The sequence below is a fragment of the Ascaphus truei genome, unplaced genomic scaffold, assembly GCF_040206685.1.
Source record: "Ascaphus truei isolate aAscTru1 unplaced genomic scaffold, aAscTru1.hap1 HAP1_SCAFFOLD_1192, whole genome shotgun sequence".
Taxonomy (NCBI): domain Eukaryota; kingdom Metazoa; phylum Chordata; class Amphibia; order Anura; family Ascaphidae; genus Ascaphus; species Ascaphus truei.
In genome coordinates this window covers 39,997-59,150 of record NW_027454062.1, presented here as the reverse complement: position 1 = coordinate 59,150, position 19,154 = coordinate 39,997, and the positions used below count along the sequence as shown (strand labels likewise).

General features: G+C 44.0%; 1 long non-coding RNA gene across 3 annotated transcripts in view; it reads left to right on the top strand.

Moving 5' to 3' along the window:
* LOC142475366 (uncharacterized) overlaps positions 1-18,534 on the top strand; it is a 65,097-nt gene extending 46,563 nt beyond the window's left edge. For all 3 annotated transcript variants that reach the window (XR_012790900.1, XR_012790901.1, XR_012790899.1), the window contains 10 exons: positions 1,648-1,751; positions 2,983-3,093; positions 5,492-5,611; positions 6,632-6,727; positions 8,172-8,275; positions 9,507-9,617; positions 12,016-12,137; positions 13,156-13,251; positions 14,695-14,806; positions 18,430-18,534. This is a non-coding gene — a long non-coding RNA (uncharacterized LOC142475366). The remainder of the gene's footprint in view (positions 1-1,647; positions 1,752-2,982; positions 3,094-5,491; positions 5,612-6,631; positions 6,728-8,171; positions 8,276-9,506; positions 9,618-12,015; positions 12,138-13,155; positions 13,252-14,694; positions 14,807-18,429) is intronic.
* Positions 18,535-19,154: the final 620 nt, after the last annotated feature.

Sequence of the window (19,154 nt, the reverse complement as noted above, 5' to 3'; positions counted from 1 at the left end):
ACCCACCAACCAATGATGACATCTGCATCATCTTCTGTAAAGTGCAGCTACAGCATGATATTATCAGCATTTGGTGCGGTATAATCAGAGGTATCTATGTGCTTTTGTGCCTGTTTTAAGTCCTCCAGCTTAACGCCCCTACACCTCCCACTACACAGGCATACTTACTTATGCATACACTGACATCTGGCATACCTACACACACCCCAGGGCCACTTCCTTCCCCTGATGTCAGGGAGAGGATGGGCATGCAGAGTGCAGTAAGTCTCCACGTTACTCTGGCCAACAGTCTTGGCCTACCTCCAGCATCTGTCACCCACAACATCTGTTCCCTCCTTGTAAAGTGCTGAACTATCTCACCTGGGTCAGTGCTATAGCTGATCACAGTGCCCGATCAGGATGTCACTGTGACAGGCAGCAGTGCAGATTGACCGGTCAATCAATGCAGTGCCGCAACATACTGCTGCGGCACAGTTTATTCGAGCATTTGCCCGTTCTGTGCCGCAGCAGTAGCCTGGCGCGCGCCCGAGTGTGACGGGCGCACGCCGAAGCAGCGGAAGAGCGCCCTCCGATCGGGGCGCTCTCCCTACCGCTGCCGGGTCCGCCGGGTCCCCCGGAACCCCCTGCCGCTGTCCCGCGATCGCGGGACACCAGGGCTCCCTCGGGGAGCCCCTGGACATGCGTGCAGCGGGCGCACGCTCCCGATGACGCGTGACCGCGCGTCTATGACGCGCGGCACGCCGAGGGGCGGCCACTAGCAAGCCGGGAGATTTCCCGGCTTGCGGTACCGACCACACTTCAATAAAGTGTGTCGGTAGTGTATGCACTAAATGAGATTTCCGTGCCCCCAGTCAGGTTACTCCCTGGGCAGTGACCCTGCTCACACCCTCCCCTAGTTCCACCTCTGATCACAATTATCTCTCTTGGAGAGTGTAGCAAATTGGAGTTGGGGGAATCTCACCTCTGCCATGCATGGTCACAATCTGGGCACAGGACCCAAATAGTGGGCAATGTGGCACTTCTTACAGTAGAGAATAAGTAACTTTATTCTTTACTTGTGTATTAAGGACCTTATTTGCATTAAATTCAGTCCACATGGGACCAAGACTTTCTGGCTTACTGAACAAAGTGGAATTGTTTCGTAGAGGGTGGAGAATTGTATTTTATCTGAAATTACCCCCTCTGCACAAAATACAAACAATTATACCCATACAAGTACCTTGTGGAAGTTGTTGCCCTCTATCTTCCTGTGGTCTCTCCCTGTTTCTCACCGTGCCTCCTCCCATTTCCTTGCACCTGTGCGTCTCCGCATATATCCCTATACTCAGAGCCGGCTCCGGTCAGTGACATGGGATGCCCAAATATGAGCATACCCATATATGGGCATCCATGCCACTGACCGGAGCCCGCTCTGTTGCGGATATGGAGAGAGACTGGGAGATTTACATCCCCTTATAATTCATATGGTGCATAGTACCGGCACGTATTGTTTTACCGGTACTGTGTACCTTCCTACTTTCACACTGGTACAGTATATGCTGCAGTGGGACTGAGAGGGATATATTGGTAACACATAGTCATTGTTGGGGGAATTCAATCCATTTTGAAAATAGTAATGAAATGTTTTTTACTTTTCTTTTTTTTCAGTAATGAAGAATGAAACATTTCTGTTAAAATTGAATTGGAGGTGAACTGGATTCATCATCAACTCTGCACCAGTGTGAATTGATGTTTTTTAATGTTCTGATAAGGTACATGCAACATCTCTTCCTCAACCCCTGCACCACTCTCTGCCTCTTGCCTCTCTCTCTCCACCTCCCTGCTAAGCGTATTAACCCATCTAATGTAATCCACATTCCATGTCTCACTTTACTCTTCACTTCTCACGTGCCCTCTGGAATGACTGCTCTCTGACTAACAAGGTCTATTTGTACATGACCTCTTCTGCTCTCATCATCCACCACCTCTCATTCCCCTCACCCCTGTCCTACTCGATACCTCAGCTTAATTGAACTCTCTCCTCTGACATCTACCCTTATCTCTAACCTCTCCTCACTTTCTGCTTAAACTAACTATCTTGTTAACTTTTACAATGCTATCATCTCCTCCTCCTCCCTCCTCCTCCTCCCTCCTCCATCATATATATGCCCCTTCTAGGCTCTGACACACTCATCCCTGTAAGGCCATGATTATCATGGGCACATGCTTGGTCATCCACAGTGCGTGCGAGCGATGCAGAGCCGCCTCGGACCTCAGTGCAGGGATTGCTGCATACCCCCAGCATCTGTCACCCACAAACAATACACACACTAATACTCCCCACAATACACACTATAATACCTCCTCAATACTAATCTCCCCAATAATATTATAGCTCCAAACACAATATACACAACACCCTTACACAAGATACACAATCTAGTACTCTCCTCTGCACCTCTACACACAATATAATACTCCCACACACACAATATACACACTACCCTCCTACCCCCATAAAATACAACCAATAATACACACACACTTTGTGGATGTTGGGACCAGCTCCCGGCATGCACCAGTGAAAGAGAGAGGCCCGCAGAAGCTCGGAAGAACTCCCTCCATCCGTGCCTTCCTCCGTTTCACATCTTCTCCCTGTCTCTCTCCCTCCCTTTCCTTGCATCTCCCTGCGTCTTTACGTATACCCAGTCAGTGACGGCTCTGGTCACGTGATGCCTTAATATGGGCTTATCCATATATGTTCATCCACGTCACTAATGTGATGCCCGCACTGTTGCGGAGCTGGTACTTACGACGGGCACTTATTGTTTTATCAGTACTGCGTACCTGACTCTACCGGCCTACTTTCAACACTAGTACAATATGTGCTTCACTACGAGTGAGTGGGGAATATTGGCATCACACAGTCACTGTTGAATATGCCATTCAATCCATTTTGAAAATAGTAATGCAATGTGGTTTTGTTTTGTTTGCTTTTTGCAGTAATGAAGAATGGAAAAGTTATATTAAAATTAAATTGGAGGGGGACTAGATTCAGCATTTCATCATGAACTCTGCACTTGTGAGAATTTAACTTCTTGAATACCCTGACAGGTACACGCAACATTAAGACTATAATCTGCTGTGCAAGCTTTCGTGCTATACCTCCCCCTCAGGTTTTGATTTATACATTTGCTCCCTCAATTCATGTCCTCTAATATTTGAAAGCTCTCTCCTAGCATTTTCTCTTTACCACAGAACGTCATCCCAATGTAACCTCTCTCTTGTTCTTTCTGCTGGCTGTTTCCTCACTCCTCTGTTAAACTTTTCTAATTTCTCTAACTTCCACACTCCTGCTTTTATCCACATGTTCTCCTCTTTCCTTCCCCTACCTTTGCATGTGTCTACACACTGCACCATTTGTACAGACCTCTATTGCAGCTATTTCTGCACTGCTCAATGAAAAGCACTCTTTAATATCCTATTCTCTGTGCCCCCTCTCTCTGCGCCCCCTCTTTTGGCGCCTCCTCTCTCTGCGCCCCCTCTCTCTGCGCCTATCTGTCTCATTCTCTCTACGTCCCTCTCTCTCTACATAGAGCTATCTCTGTCTCTCTCTACACCTATCTCTGTGTCTCCTTCTATGTTTGCTGATGTGTGGGATATCTCTTATAATCTTGAACCTGCTCATATACACATCGGGCCTCCCTGCCTCTGCCTCCCTGCTAAGAGTGTTAACCTATCTAATGTAATCCACATTCCTTTCCTTACTTTTCTCTTCCCTTCTCCTATGCCATCTGGAATGTCCGTTCTCTGACTAACAAGGCTCTAGTTGTACATGACCTCTTCTGCTCTCATCATTCACAATCAGTCATTCCCCTCACCCCATCTTACCTGTCCCACTGATTTGCCTCTGCTTAATTAAACTCTCCTCTGACATCTACTCTAACCTCTCTGCTCTCTCTCTCTTTCCGCTTAAACTAACAATCTTATTAACTCTTACAATGCTATCCTCCTATCTATATGCCCCCTCTAGGCTCTGACACACTTGTCCCTCTAGCCCACACCCTTGGCTAAATTCCCAAACATGTTCATCACACTTCCACTCGCTGTTCTTAATGCCTATGAAGGAAATCACACAATTGATATTTGATTTTTCTACAGTAAAAATGTCTCCAGTCCTGTATAAAGCTGCTCTCTGGGGCCAAACCACACTACTTTTTTTTCACATTCATCAACACTCAAATTTAATTTACGCTGTCTTTTTTTCCCTGTATTTGACTCCCTCCACTAACCTTCTCCTCACACTTGCCATCCTTCCTTCACTTCTCCTCAAGCATTTGACTACTTCAGAGGCAAGGTGGATGCCACCCACAAGGAGATTCCTTCTGTCCCTTCCCCCTTCTCTCCTTCTACCTAATTCTCCTTCTGCATTTGACTCTTTTTCTTCTCTTACAGAGCTGGAAGCAAATCATCTTCTCTTCTCCCTCTACCACATGCCCTCTAGATCGTATCCCCTCACACCTTACTGCATCTCTTAGTCCCCACTCTCACCCACATCTTCAATTCCTCCCTATTCTCTGGCTCTTTACCCTCTTACTTTAAGCCTGTAGTGGTCACCCTTTTCTCAGAAACAACCTACACCCTATGTGCCTTACTAACTACCGCCCTGTATCCCTCCTGCTGTTTGTCTCCTAATTGCTAGAATGTCAACATTCTTAAATCACATTCCCTCCTGGATCCTTTACAACCTGCCTTTCGTACAGCTCGTTCTACAGACTGTGCTTAAAGCAAATTCCCAAGGTCACTTTTCCCTACTAATCCTACTTGATCTATCTGCTGCGTTTGATGCTCTCAATCACTCTCCTCCTTCATATTCTAAACTCTCTCTTGGTATCCGTAACACAGTTCTATCCTGGTTTTCATCATAACTTTCCTGTCACACATTCTCCATCTCTGTTGCTAACATGTCTTCGTCTTCTATTGATCTGTCTGTGGGTATACATCAGGGCTCTGTTCTGAGATCTCTCTTTCTCTCTACATACTATCATTTGGTGACCTCATCAACTCTTTGTGACAATCCTATAAATAACAAATACAAATATCAGGTCATGGGAATAAGTGATTTGGACATAAAAGTAACATTTCGGAAGTGTGGACAACTAATACATCTTGTAGATTGCCTTTACAGTGTGATGTCATTGATTCAGTAGATTGTGTGCAGACCAGGACTGCAGTACAGTGTCACTCACATGGATGACTTGCGTGGTAGAAGCTCAAGAACAAGGATGTCAAACTCCAGTCCTCGAGGGCCGCAAACAGGCCAGGTTTTCAGGATATCCCTACTGAAAACCTGGCCTGTTTGGGACCCTCGAGGACTGGAGTTTGACATGCATGCTCTAGAAGGAGCACAGCTGTGGGTGGGAGGTGGATTTGCTTTGCATCAAATGGTTTGGAGCAAGGTTTATTGTATGTATTATCATAATAACAATGCAATGCTTAACTTTTATTTCAGGAGGGATGACTGCAGAACAGAAGTGAATATTGAAGCCATGTGTTCCTTTTCTTGCAAAAGAGAAAATTTGAAGGACAGTTGAAGAGAAGGAAAATTACTACACAGAGACAGATAAGCAATGTGTATATTTCTCATTTACCATTTAGTATTTGTCGTTTTATTGACTCCACACAATCCGGCTGCTACGGGTTTCACATTGAATATTTTCATCTCTACTCTACCCCTTCCTGTGATCTGAACCATGCAAGTTTTCGTTGATTCAATACATCATGAGTAGAGTGTGGCTACAGTATGAAGTAAAGACCCAAGGACCACATCTACTACCATTCATAACAAGAACATGTGCAGTAGCGCACAGCTGCAGTTCTATGTGATTGTTATGAAAGGTTGAGGTGGTTCAATTCTATGAATCTGGAGTGGGATGGATCCTGTTTGCATCATATGGTTTCATCTAGGCCAGTAGATTATATAACTCTCAGTACAGGTTACACATGGCATCAGTATTAGTGATTTAAAGAGGAGGAAAGCTTCAATGTGGAGAACAAAGCCAAGTAATGTTGAAGTTACTCCTTTTACCATTTACTTGGTCAGTCTGTACTGTCTACTCTCCACACAGCTGCTAAGGATCTTCCATTTTAAATACTTTCACCTCCTATTCTGCACTGCTTTGCTGCCCATTATTCAGAGATGCGTTCCAGTCATGTTTAGCACTCTGAATCTCTCTGCAGTCATTGGTTCAGCACATCATGGGTAGAGCATGGCTACAGATACAGCAAGCTATTATTATTTTACCGGCTGATCACCCATAATATTGCATTAAAACATAGAATATCACTTAATTTCCAAAAGATTCAGTGATGCTGATAATGCAGAATCTCACAACATTTCCCATCATAATGCCATAATGCACAAGTGGGAGAAATAATCCTTGCTATATCTGTACATTGTGTGACGTATTACCTCAATGACCAATGAGAGCAAGTACATCTTCTGTATAGAGCGGCTGTGTTATGATGCAGTTATTGATCATCATTGACATAATCACAAGAATCTTATGCAAAGGGAAATTGTCCGCAGCGAAGTGAGATTTCAGCCCCCAAACGTCTGTAATATTAATGCAATGTCTTACTTTTGTTGCAGTGAACACTGAAGAGACGGATCTACTACAACACTGTACAGGATGAGCATACGCTACAAGCAGCAAAATGATCTTGCAGTTGACAGTATGTTGTTCTGGTAATGTGCACAATTATTATTTATGGGCTACACACCACAGTGCTGGACATATTCTGTTAACTTCAACTCTACTCCTAACATGGAGATGTCTTCCTGGTGTTACTGATTCAGTACATCATATGCACAGTGTGGTTATGATATGATGGATTGATTTAATGAACCCACCAACCAATGATGACATCTGCATCATCTTCTGTAAAGTGCAGCTACAGCATGATATTATCAGCATTTGGTGCGGTATAATCAGAGGTATCTATGTGCTTTTGTGCCTGTTTTAAGTCCTCCAGCTTAACGCCCCTACACCTCCCACTACACAGGCATACTTACTTATGCATACACTGACATCTGGCATACCTACACACACCCCAGGGCCACTTCCTTCCCCTGATGTCAGGGAGAGGATGGGCATGCAGAGTGCAGTAAGTCTCCACGTTACTCTGGCCAACAGTCTTGGCCTACCCCCAGCATCTGTCACCCACAACATCTGTTCCCTCCTTGTAAAGTGCTGAACTATCTCACCTGGGTCAGTGCTATAGCTGATCACAGTGCCCGATCAGGATGTCACTGTGACAGGCAGCAGTGCAGATTGACCGGTCAATCAATGCAGTGCCGCAACATATGCACTAAATGAGATTTCCGTGCCCCCAGTCAGGTTACTCCCTGGGCAGTGACCCTGCTCACACCCTCCCCTAGTTCCACCTCTGATCACAATTATCTCTCTTGGAGAGTGTAGCAAATTGGAGTTGGGGGAATCTCACCTCTGCCATGCATGGTCACAATCTGGGCACAGGACCCAAATAGTGGGCAATGTGGCACTTCTTACAGTAGAGAATAAGTAACTTTATTCTTTACTTGTGTATTAAGGACCTTATTTGCATTAAATTCAGTCCACATGGGACCAAGACTTTCTGGCTTACTGAACAAAGTGGAATTGTTTCGTAGAGGGTGGAGAATTGTATTTTATCTGAAATTACCCCCTCTGCACAAAATACAAACAATTATACCCATACAAGTACCTTGTGGAAGTTGTTGCCCTCTATCTTCCTGTGGTCTCTCCCTGTTTCTCACCGTGCCTCCTCCCATTTCCTTGCACCTGTGCGTCTCCGCATATATCCCTATACTCAGAGCCGGCTCCGGTCAGTGACATGGGATGCCCAAATATGAGCATACCCATATATGGGCATCCATGCCACTGACCGGAGCCCGCTCTGTTGCGGATATGGAGAGAGACTGGGAGATTTACATCCCCTTATAATTCATATGGTGCATAGTACCGGCACGTATTGTTTTACCGGTACTGTGTACCTTCCTACTTTCACACTGGTACAGTATATGCTGCAGTGGGACTGAGAGGGATATATTGGTAACACATAGTCATTGTTGGGGGAATTCAATCCATTTTGAAAATAGTAATGAAATGTTTTTTACTTTTCTTTTTTTTCAGTAATGAAGAATGAAACATTTCTGTTAAAATTGAATTGGAGGTGAACTGGATTCATCATCAACTCTGCACCAGTGTGAATTGATGTTTTTTAATGTTCTGATAAGGTACATGCAACATCTCTTCCTCAACCCCTGCACCACTCTCTGCCTCTTGCCTCTCTCTCTCCACCTCCCTGCTAAGCGTATTAACCCATCTAATGTAATCCACATTCCATGTCTCACTTTACTCTTCACTTCTCACGTGCCCTCTGGAATGACTGCTCTCTGACTAACAAGGTCTATTTGTACATGACCTCTTCTGCTCTCATCATCCACCACCTCTCATTCCCCTCACCCCTGTCCTACTCGATACCTCAGCTTAATTGAACTCTCTCCTCTGACATCTACCCTTATCTCTAACCTCTCCTCACTTTCTGCTTAAACTAACTATCTTGTTAACTTTTACAATGCTATCATCTCCTCCTCCTCCCTCCTCCTCCTCCCTCCTCCATCATATATATGCCCCTTCTAGGCTCTGACACACTCATCCCTGTAAGGCCATGATTATCATGGGCACATGCTTGGTCATCCACAGTGCGTGCGAGCGATGCAGAGCCGCCTCGGACCTCAGTGCAGGGATTGCTGCATACCCCCAGCATCTGTCACCCACAAACAATACACACACTAATACTCCCCACAATACACACTATAATACCTCCTCAATACTAATCTCCCCAATAATATTATAGCTCCAAACACAATATACACAACACCCTTACACAAGATACACAATCTAGTACTCTCCTCTGCACCTCTACACACAATATAATACTCCCACACACACAATATACACACTACCCTCCTACCCCCATAAAATACAACCAATAATACACACACACTTTGTGGATGTTGGGACCAGCTCCCGGCATGCACCAGTGAAAGAGAGAGGCCCGCAGAAGCTCGGAAGAACTCCCTCCATCCGTGCCTTCCTCCGTTTCACATCTTCTCCCTGTCTCTCTCCCTCCCTTTCCTTGCATCTCCCTGCGTCTTTACGTATACCCAGTCAGTGACGGCTCTGGTCACGTGATGCCTTAATATGGGCTTATCCATATATGTTCATCCACGTCACTAATGTGATGCCCGCACTGTTGCGGAGCTGGTACTTACGACGGGCACTTATTGTTTTATCAGTACTGCGTACCTGACTCTACCGGCCTACTTTCAACACTAGTACAATATGTGCTTCACTACGAGTGAGTGGGGAATATTGGCATCACACAGTCACTGTTGAATATGCCATTCAATCCATTTTGAAAATAGTAATGCAATGTGGTTTTGTTTTGTTTGCTTTTTGCAGTAATGAAGAATGGAAAAGTTATATTAAAATTAAATTGGAGGGGGACTAGATTCAGCATTTCATCATGAACTCTGCACTTGTGAGAATTTAACTTCTTGAATACCCTGACAGGTACACGCAACATTAAGACTATAATCTGCTGTGCAAGCTTTCGTGCTATACCTCCCCCTCAGGTTTTGATTTATACATTTGCTCCCTCAATTCATGTCCTCTAATATTTGAAAGCTCTCTCCTAGCATTTTCTCTTTACCACAGAACGTCATCCCAATGTAACCTCTCTCTTGTTCTTTCTGCTGGCTGTTTCCTCACTCCTCTGTTAAACTTTTCTAATTTCTCTAACTTCCACACTCCTGCTTTTATCCACATGTTCTCCTCTTTCCTTCCCCTACCTTTGCATGTGTCTACACACTGCACCATTTGTACAGACCTCTATTGCAGCTATTTCTGCACTGCTCAATGAAAAGCACTCTTTAATATCCTATTCTCTGTGCCCCCTCTCTCTGCGCCCCCTCTTTTGGCGCCTCCTCTCTCTGCGCCCCCTCTCTCTGCGCCTATCTGTCTCATTCTCTCTACGTCCCTCTCTCTCTACATAGAGCTATCTCTGTCTCTCTCTACACCTATCTCTGTGTCTCCTTCTATGTTTGCTGATGTGTGGGATATCTCTTATAATCTTGAACCTGCTCATATACACATCGGGCCTCCCTGCCTCTGCCTCCCTGCTAAGAGTGTTAACCTATCTAATGTAATCCACATTCCTTTCCTTACTTTTCTCTTCCCTTCTCCTATGCCATCTGGAATGTCCGTTCTCTGACTAACAAGGCTCTAGTTGTACATGACCTCTTCTGCTCTCATCATTCACAATCAGTCATTCCCCTCACCCCATCTTACCTGTCCCACTGATTTGCCTCTGCTTAATTAAACTCTCCTCTGACATCTACTCTAACCTCTCTGCTCTCTCTCTCTTTCCGCTTAAACTAACAATCTTATTAACTCTTACAATGCTATCCTCCTATCTATATGCCCCCTCTAGGCTCTGACACACTTGTCCCTCTAGCCCACACCCTTGGCTAAATTCCCAAACATGTTCATCACACTTCCACTCGCTGTTCTTAATGCCTATGAAGGAAATCACACAATTGATATTTGATTTTTCTACAGTAAAAATGTCTCCAGTCCTGTATAAAGCTGCTCTCTGGGGCCAAACCACACTACTTTTTTTTCACATTCATCAACACTCAAATTTAATTTACGCTGTCTTTTTTTCCCTGTATTTGACTCCCTCCACTAACCTTCTCCTCACACTTGCCATCCTTCCTTCACTTCTCCTCAAGCATTTGACTACTTCAGAGGCAAGGTGGATGCCACCCACAAGGAGATTCCTTCTGTCCCTTCCCCCTTCTCTCCTTCTACCTAATTCTCCTTCTGCATTTGACTCTTTTTCTTCTCTTACAGAGCTGGAAGCAAATCATCTTCTCTTCTCCCTCTACCACATGCCCTCTAGATCGTATCCCCTCACACCTTACTGCATCTCTTAGTCCCCACTCTCACCCACATCTTCAATTCCTCCCTATTCTCTGGCTCTTTACCCTCTTACTTTAAGCCTGTAGTGGTCACCCTTTTCTCAGAAACAACCTACACCCTATGTGCCTTACTAACTACCGCCCTGTATCCCTCCTGCTGTTTGTCTCCTAATTGCTAGAATGTCAACATTCTTAAATCACATTCCCTCCTGGATCCTTTACAACCTGCCTTTCGTACAGCTCGTTCTACAGACTGTGCTTAAAGCAAATTCCCAAGGTCACTTTTCCCTACTAATCCTACTTGATCTATCTGCTGCGTTTGATGCTCTCAATCACTCTCCTCCTTCATATTCTAAACTCTCTCTTGGTATCCGTAACACAGTTCTATCCTGGTTTTCATCATAACTTTCCTGTCACACATTCTCCATCTCTGTTGCTAACATGTCTTCGTCTTCTATTGATCTGTCTGTGGGTATACATCAGGGCTCTGTTCTGAGATCTCTCTTTCTCTCTACATACTATCATTTGGTGACCTCATCAACTCTTTGTGACAATCCTATAAATAACAAATACAAATATCAGGTCATGGGAATAAGTGATTTGGACATAAAAGTAACATTTCGGAAGTGTGGACAACTAATACATCTTGTAGATTGCCTTTACAGTGTGATGTCATTGATTCAGTAGATTGTGTGCAGACCAGGACTGCAGTACAGTGTCACTCACATGGATGACTTGCGTGGTAGAAGCTCAAGAACAAGGATGTCAAACTCCAGTCCTCGAGGGCCGCAAACAGGCCAGGTTTTCAGGATATCCCTACTGAAAACCTGGCCTGTTTGGGACCCTCGAGGACTGGAGTTTGACATGCATGCTCTAGAAGGAGCACAGCTGTGGGTGGGAGGTGGATTTCCTTTGCATCAAATGGTTTGGAGCAAGGTTTATTGTATGTATTATCATAATAACAATGCAATGCTTAACTTTTATTTCAGGAGGGATGACTGCAGAACAGAAGTGAATATTGAAGCCATGTGTTCCTTTTCTTGCAAAAGAGAAAATTTGAAGGACAGTTGAAGAGAAGGAAAATTACTACACAGAGACAGATAAGCAATGTGTATATTTCTCATTTACCATTTAGTATTTGTCGTTTTATTGACTCCACACAATCCGGCTGCTACGGGTTTCACATTGAATATTTTCATCTCTACTCTACCCCTTCCTGTGATCTGAACCATGCAAGTTTTCGTTGATTCAATACATCATGAGTAGAGTGTGGCTACAGTATGAAGTAAAGACCCAAGGACCACATCTACTACCATTCATAACAAGAACATGTGCAGTAGCGCACAGCTGCAGTTCTATGTGATTGTTATGAAAGGTTGAGGTGGTTCAATTCTATGAATCTGGAGTGGGATGGATCCTGTTTGCATCATATGGTTTCATCTAGGCCAGTAGATTATATAACTCTCAGTACAGGTTACACATGGCATCAGTATTAGTGATTTAAAGAGGAGGAAAGCTTCAATGTGGAGAACAAAGCCAAGTAATGTTGAAGTTACTCCTTTTACCATTTACTTGGTCAGTCTGTACTGTCTACTCTCCACACAGCTGCTAAGGATCTTCCATTTTAAATACTTTCACCTCCTATTCTGCACTGCTTTGCTGCCCATTATTCAGAGATGCGTTCCAGTCATGTTTAGCACTCTGAATCTCTCTGCAGTCATTGGTTCAGCACATCATGGGTAGAGCATGGCTACAGATACAGCAAGCTATTATTATTTTACCGGCTGATCACCCATAATATTGCATTAAAACATAGAATATCACTTAATTTCCAAAAGATTCAGTGATGCTGATAATGCAGAATCTCACAACATTTCCCATCATAATGCCATAATGCACAAGTGGGAGAAATAATCCTTGCTATATCTGTACATTGTGTGACGTATTACCTCAATGACCAATGAGAGCAAGTACATCTTCTGTATAGAGCGGCTGTGTTATGATGCAGTTATTGATCATCATTGACATAATCACAAGAATCTTATGCAAAGGGAAATTGTCCGCAGCGAAGTGAGATTTCAGCCCCCAAACGTCTGTAATATTAATGCAATGTCTTACTTTTGTTGCAGTGAACACTGAAGAGACGGATCTACTACAACACTGTACAGGATGAGCATACGCTACAAGCAGCAAAATGATCTTGCAGTTGACAGTATGTTGTTCTGGTAATGTGCACAATTATTATTTATGGGCTACACACCACAGTGCTGGACATATTCTGTTAACTTCAACTCTACTCCTAACATGGAGATGTCTTCCTGGTGTTACTGATTCAGTACATCATATGCACAGTGTGGTTATGATATGATGGATTGATTTAATGAACCCACCAACCAATGATGACATCTGCATCATCTTCTGTAAAGTGCAGCTACAGCATGATATTATCAGCATTTGGTGCGGTATAATCAGAGGTATCTATGTGCTTTTGTGCCTGTTTTAAGTCCTCCAGCTTAACGCCCCTACACCTCCCACTACACAGGCATACTTACTTATGCATACACTGACATCTGGCATACCTACACACACCCAGGGCCACTTCCTTCCCCTGATGTCAGGGAGAGGATGGGCATGCAGAGTGCAGTAAGTCTCCACGTTACTCTGGCCAACAGTCTTGGCCTACCTCCAGCATCTGTCACCCACAACATCTGTTCCCTCCTTGTAAAGTGCTGAACTATCTCACCTGGGTCAGTGCTATAGCTGATCACAGTGCCCGATCAGGATGTCACTGTGACAGGCAGCAGTGCAGATTGACCGGTCAATCAATGCAGTGCCGCAACATATGCACTAAATGAGATTTCCGTGCCCCCAGTCAGGTTACTCCCTGGGCAGTGACCCTGCTCACACCCTCCCCTAGTTCCACCTCTGATCACAATTATCTCTCTTGGAGAGTGTAGCAAATTGGAGTTGGGGGAATCTCACCTCTGCCATGCATGGTCACAATCTGGGCACAGGACCCAAATAGTGGGCAATGTGGCACTTCTTACAGTAGAGAATAAGTAACTTTATTCTTTACTTGTGTATTAAGGACCTTATTTGCATTAAATTCAGTCCACATGGGACCAAGACTTTCTGGCTTACTGAACAAAGTGGAATTGTTTCGTAGAGGGTGGAGAATTGTATTTTATCTGAAATTACCCCCTCTGCACAAAATACAAACAATTATACCCATACAAGTACCTTGTGGAAGTTGTTGCCCTCTATCTTCCTGTGGTCTCTCCCTGTTTCTCACCGTGCCTCCTCCCATTTCCTTGCACCTGTGCGTCTCCGCATATATCCCTATACTCAGAGCCGGCTCCGGTCAGTGACATGGGATGCCCAAATATGAGCATACCCATATATGGGCATCCATGCCACTGACCGGAGCCTGCTCTGTTGCGGATATGGAGAGAGACTGGGAGATTTACATCCCCTTATAATTCATATGGTGCATAGTACCGGCACGTATTGTTTTACCGGTACTGTGTACCTTCTTACTTTCACACTGGTACAGTATGTCCCTCTCAGTGGGACTGAGAGGGATATATTGGTAACACATAGTCATTGGTGGGGGAATTCAATCCATTTTGAAAATAGTAATGCATTGTTGTTTACTTTTTTTTTTGCAGTAATGAAGAATGAAAAAGTTCTGTTAAAATTGAATTGGACGTGAACTGGATTCAGCATTTCATCATCAACTCTGCACCAGTGTGAATTGACGTTCTTTAATGTTCTGACAAGGTACATGCAACATCTCTTCCTCTACCCCTACACCACCCTCTGCCTCTTGCCTCTCTCTCCACCTCCCTGCTAAGCGTATTAACCCATCTAATGTAATCCACATTCCTTGTCTCACTTTACTCTTCCCTTCTCACGTGCCCTCTGGAATGTCTGCTCTACGACTAACATGGTCTATTTGTACATGACCTCTTCTGCTCTCATCATCCACCACTTCTCATTCCCCTCACCCCTGTCCTACTCGATACCTCAGCTTAATTGAACTCTCTCCTCTGACATCTACCCTTATCTCTAACCTCTCCTCACTTTCTGCTTAAACTAGCTATCTTGTTAACTCTTACAATGCTATCATCTCCTCCTCCCTCCTCCTCCATCATCTATATGCCCCTTCTAGGCTCTGACACACTCATCCCTCTAAGGCCGTGATTATCATGGGCACACGCTTGGTTGTCCACAGTGCGTGCGAGCGATGCAGGGCCTCCCCGTCGCCTCGGACCTCAGTGCAGGGATTGCTGGAGCGACAGGCATGCGCTAACTTTGCCATCTGTTGCGTGCTTACTATAGACGCAGCCTAACCCATGCATTGGTTTAATTCACAAGCACGCTCTCATCACACTTCATCACATCACACTGCTGCTCTTAACACCTATGGAGGAAATCTCACAGTCTGATTTTCTACACTAAACCTTTGTCCTGTTCTGTAAAACTCTGCTCCTTTTTTTAAGGTCAAACACTACTTTTTCCTCACTCATCAACACTCCAATTTCATTCACACTGTCTTCTATGTATTTGAGTCCCACCACTGACTTTCTCCTCCCACTTAACATCCATCCTTTATTTCTCCTCAAGCCTTTGCTCACTTGAGGCAAGGTGGATGCCATCCACAAGTAGATTCGTTCTCTCCCTTCCCCCTCTCTCTTTTTCTATCTAGATCTCATTGCACTCTTGACTCCTTTTCTCCTGTCACAAAGCTGGAACCTGATCTTCTCTTCTCCCTCTACCACATGCCCTCTCAATCCTATATTCTCACTCTCACCCACATCTTCAATTCCTCCATATCCTTTGGCTCTTTCAACTCTTCCTTTTAAGCATGCAGTGGTCACCCCTATTCTCAAAAATAACCTTGACCTTGTGTGAATTTCTAACTATCGCCCTGTATCCGTCCTACCATTTGCCTCCTAATTGCTAGAACGTCTTGTGATCTCCCGTTTGATCAACATTCTTAAATCACATGCTCCTCTGGGCCCTTCACAATCTGCCTTTCCCAATGTAACCAATTATGTACATAAAGAAAATTCCCAAGGTCCATTTTACTTACTAATCCTGCTTGATCTCTCTTCTGCTTTTGATACTGTCAATCACTCTTCTCATTCATATTCTAAACTCTTTCTTCGTATCCGCAGCAAACTTATATCCTGGTTTTCATCATACTTCTCCATCACACATTCTCCATCTCTGTTGCTAACGTGTCTTTGTCTCCTGTTGTTTTGTCTGTTGGTATACCTCAGGACTCTGTTCTGGGACCTCTCTCACTACATACTATCACTAGTTGACCTTATCAACTATTTTGGCCCTTGATATCATCTCTATGCAGATGATACACACACCTATCCACCCTACCGTCACTCCTGCAATTTAGTTCCTAGTTTCGGGTCGCCTCCTGGCTATATCCTCCATGGATGACACTCTTCTGCCTTAAACCTAATGTCTAAAACTGAGCTCCTCATATTTCCCCCTAAATCTGGCCTAATATCACCTTTCTCCATCGCAGTAAACAGTACTACCATCATCCTGTCATGAAAGCACATTGCCTAGGAGTAACATTTGACTCTTCCCTTTCCATCTTCATTCACGACACTGGCTAAAGTTTGTCGATTCTTTCTCTGTAATATTTCCAAGATTTGCCCTTTTCTCTGTCAATCTACTGCTAAAACGCCAATGCATGCCCTTATCGTATGGGTTAACATACTGCTAACAGGGCTCCCTGCTTCACAACTTTCTCATTTGCAATCTATCCAAAACTCTGCTGCTTGAATAATTTCCCTTTCTCCCACAACAGTATCTGCTCATCTCCTCCTCCTCCTTAAATCCCTCTCCTTGCTTCCCATCAAGTTTCAGATCACCTACAAAGTTCTCCTCCTTACCTTTTTGTTAAGGTTCTCTATTAGTGGTGTACCGAGTACCCGGCGTTACCCGACACATTTCCAGCTACCCGGACATTACTCGAAACCGGCCACTGAGAAGTGGACTTGGCCGGGTAATACCCGGCGTCGGGTAATGTCAGGGCAGCTGGAAATAATCTTTTATACTTACCTTTCCTAAGACATCTAGGATCAGCAGCAGCAGTCCTCTGATGTTGGCAGCATCAGAGGTGTCTTCACCTGGCGGGGGGAGCTGCAGGAATCACTTCCACAGCACCGAAGCAGGTAAGCTGTGTCTGTGAGCCTGCAGCTCCCCCGCCGGCTGAAGACACCACAGATGCTGCCACCGTCACAGGACTGCTGCTGATCCTAGATGTCACCGCCACCCGGAAGGTAAGTGCCAAACCGTGTACCCGACCGGGTAGAACCTTTCATTTTGGCCGGGTACCCGTTACCCATTTTTTTATAGTTGAGGACCCAGTCCAACACTATTCTCTATTCATCTGCTCCTTCCTACATATCATCTTTGGTCTCGTTATGCCCTTCCTCGTCTCCTAAGCTCTACTAATAGCTGTCTCCATTATACTTCTTACACCTCTACTGCGCACTCGCTCTCTTGCCTGAAACCCTTTCCCATCAATTTACCTGTGAAACTCACACACACTCAGTATATGCCAACATACCCTCTTCCACCCACATTTAAGATCAACCTTAAAATTCACAACTTAAATGAAGCATTTCAATAGCTTTTACTCGTTGCTACTGTCACTCATTCAGTCACTAACTATTGTTCCCAAGAAGTGCTTTATACTACAAGTACCCACCATTAAGGACAAGCATTGTCATCTACTGCACTTGTTCCCCCACCTGTTGTCTCTCTGTAAGTCTCCTTACATTTCTCTTAGATTGTAAACTACCCAGGACAGGGATTTACTTTCCTATTGTCTGTTTTTGTTTGTTGAACTTATTGTATAATAATTTCCTGTACTTTTTGGTCTCTCTTGTAAAGCGCTGAGTACACAATGGGTGGTATATAAATAGAGATATATGCAGAGTCTAGAGACAAGGCACACGTGTATAGGTAGCTACAGTTTATCCGGGACCGTATGCATCCTTGAAGTGCCTGTCCCAGTTATTTTCTATTGATTGCAATGTAGGAGTGTCTGTCCTGTCTTATTTTTTTTATTATTATTATTATTATTATTATATATACAAAGATATATACAAAGATTGTTTCCTGTCGTTAGCATGACATTGTGTGACACAGTGTGATGTCATTGATTCAGTAGATTGTGTGCAGACCGGGACTGCAGTACAGTTTCACTGACATGAATAACTTGTGTGGTAGAAGCTCTAGAAGGAGCACAGCTGTGGGAGGGAGGTGGATTTGCTTTGTATCACATGGTTTGGAGCAAGGTTCATTGTATGTATCGTCAATAATAATTATAATAATAATAATGCAATGCTTAACTTTTTTATTTCAAGAGGAAAGACTGCAGAACAGAAGTGAATATTGAAGCCATGTGTTCATTTTCTTGCAAAATAGAAAATTGAAGGACAGTTGAAGAGGAGGAAAATGACTACACAGAGACAGATAAGCAATGTGTATATTTCTCATTTAGTATTTGTCGTTTTATTGACTCCAAAAAATCCGGCTGCTAAGGGTTTCGCATTGGACATATTCACCTCTACTCCACCCCTTCCTGTGATCTGTACCATGCAGATTTTTGTTGATTCAATACATCATGAATAGAGTGTGGCTACAGTATGAAGTACTGACCCAAGGACCACATCTACTACCATTCATAACAAGAACATGTGCAGTAGCGCACTGCTGCAGTTCTATGTTATTGCTATGAAAGGTTGAGGTGGTGCAATCATATGAATCTTGAGTGGGAGGGATCCTGTTTGCATCATTTAATTTGATCTAGGCCAGTAGAGTATATAACTCTCAGTACAGGTTACATATGGCATCAGTATTAGTGATTTAAAGAACAGAAAAACAGGAGTGGAGAACAAAACCAAGTAATGTTGAAGTTACTACTTTTTACTATTTACTTGGTCAGTCTGTACTGTCTACTCCCCACACAGCTGCTAAGGGTTTCCATTTGAGATACATTCACCTTCTACTCTGCACTACTGTGCTACCCTCTATTCAGAGATGAGTTCAAGTCATGTTTACCACTCTAAATCGCTCTGCAGTCATTGAT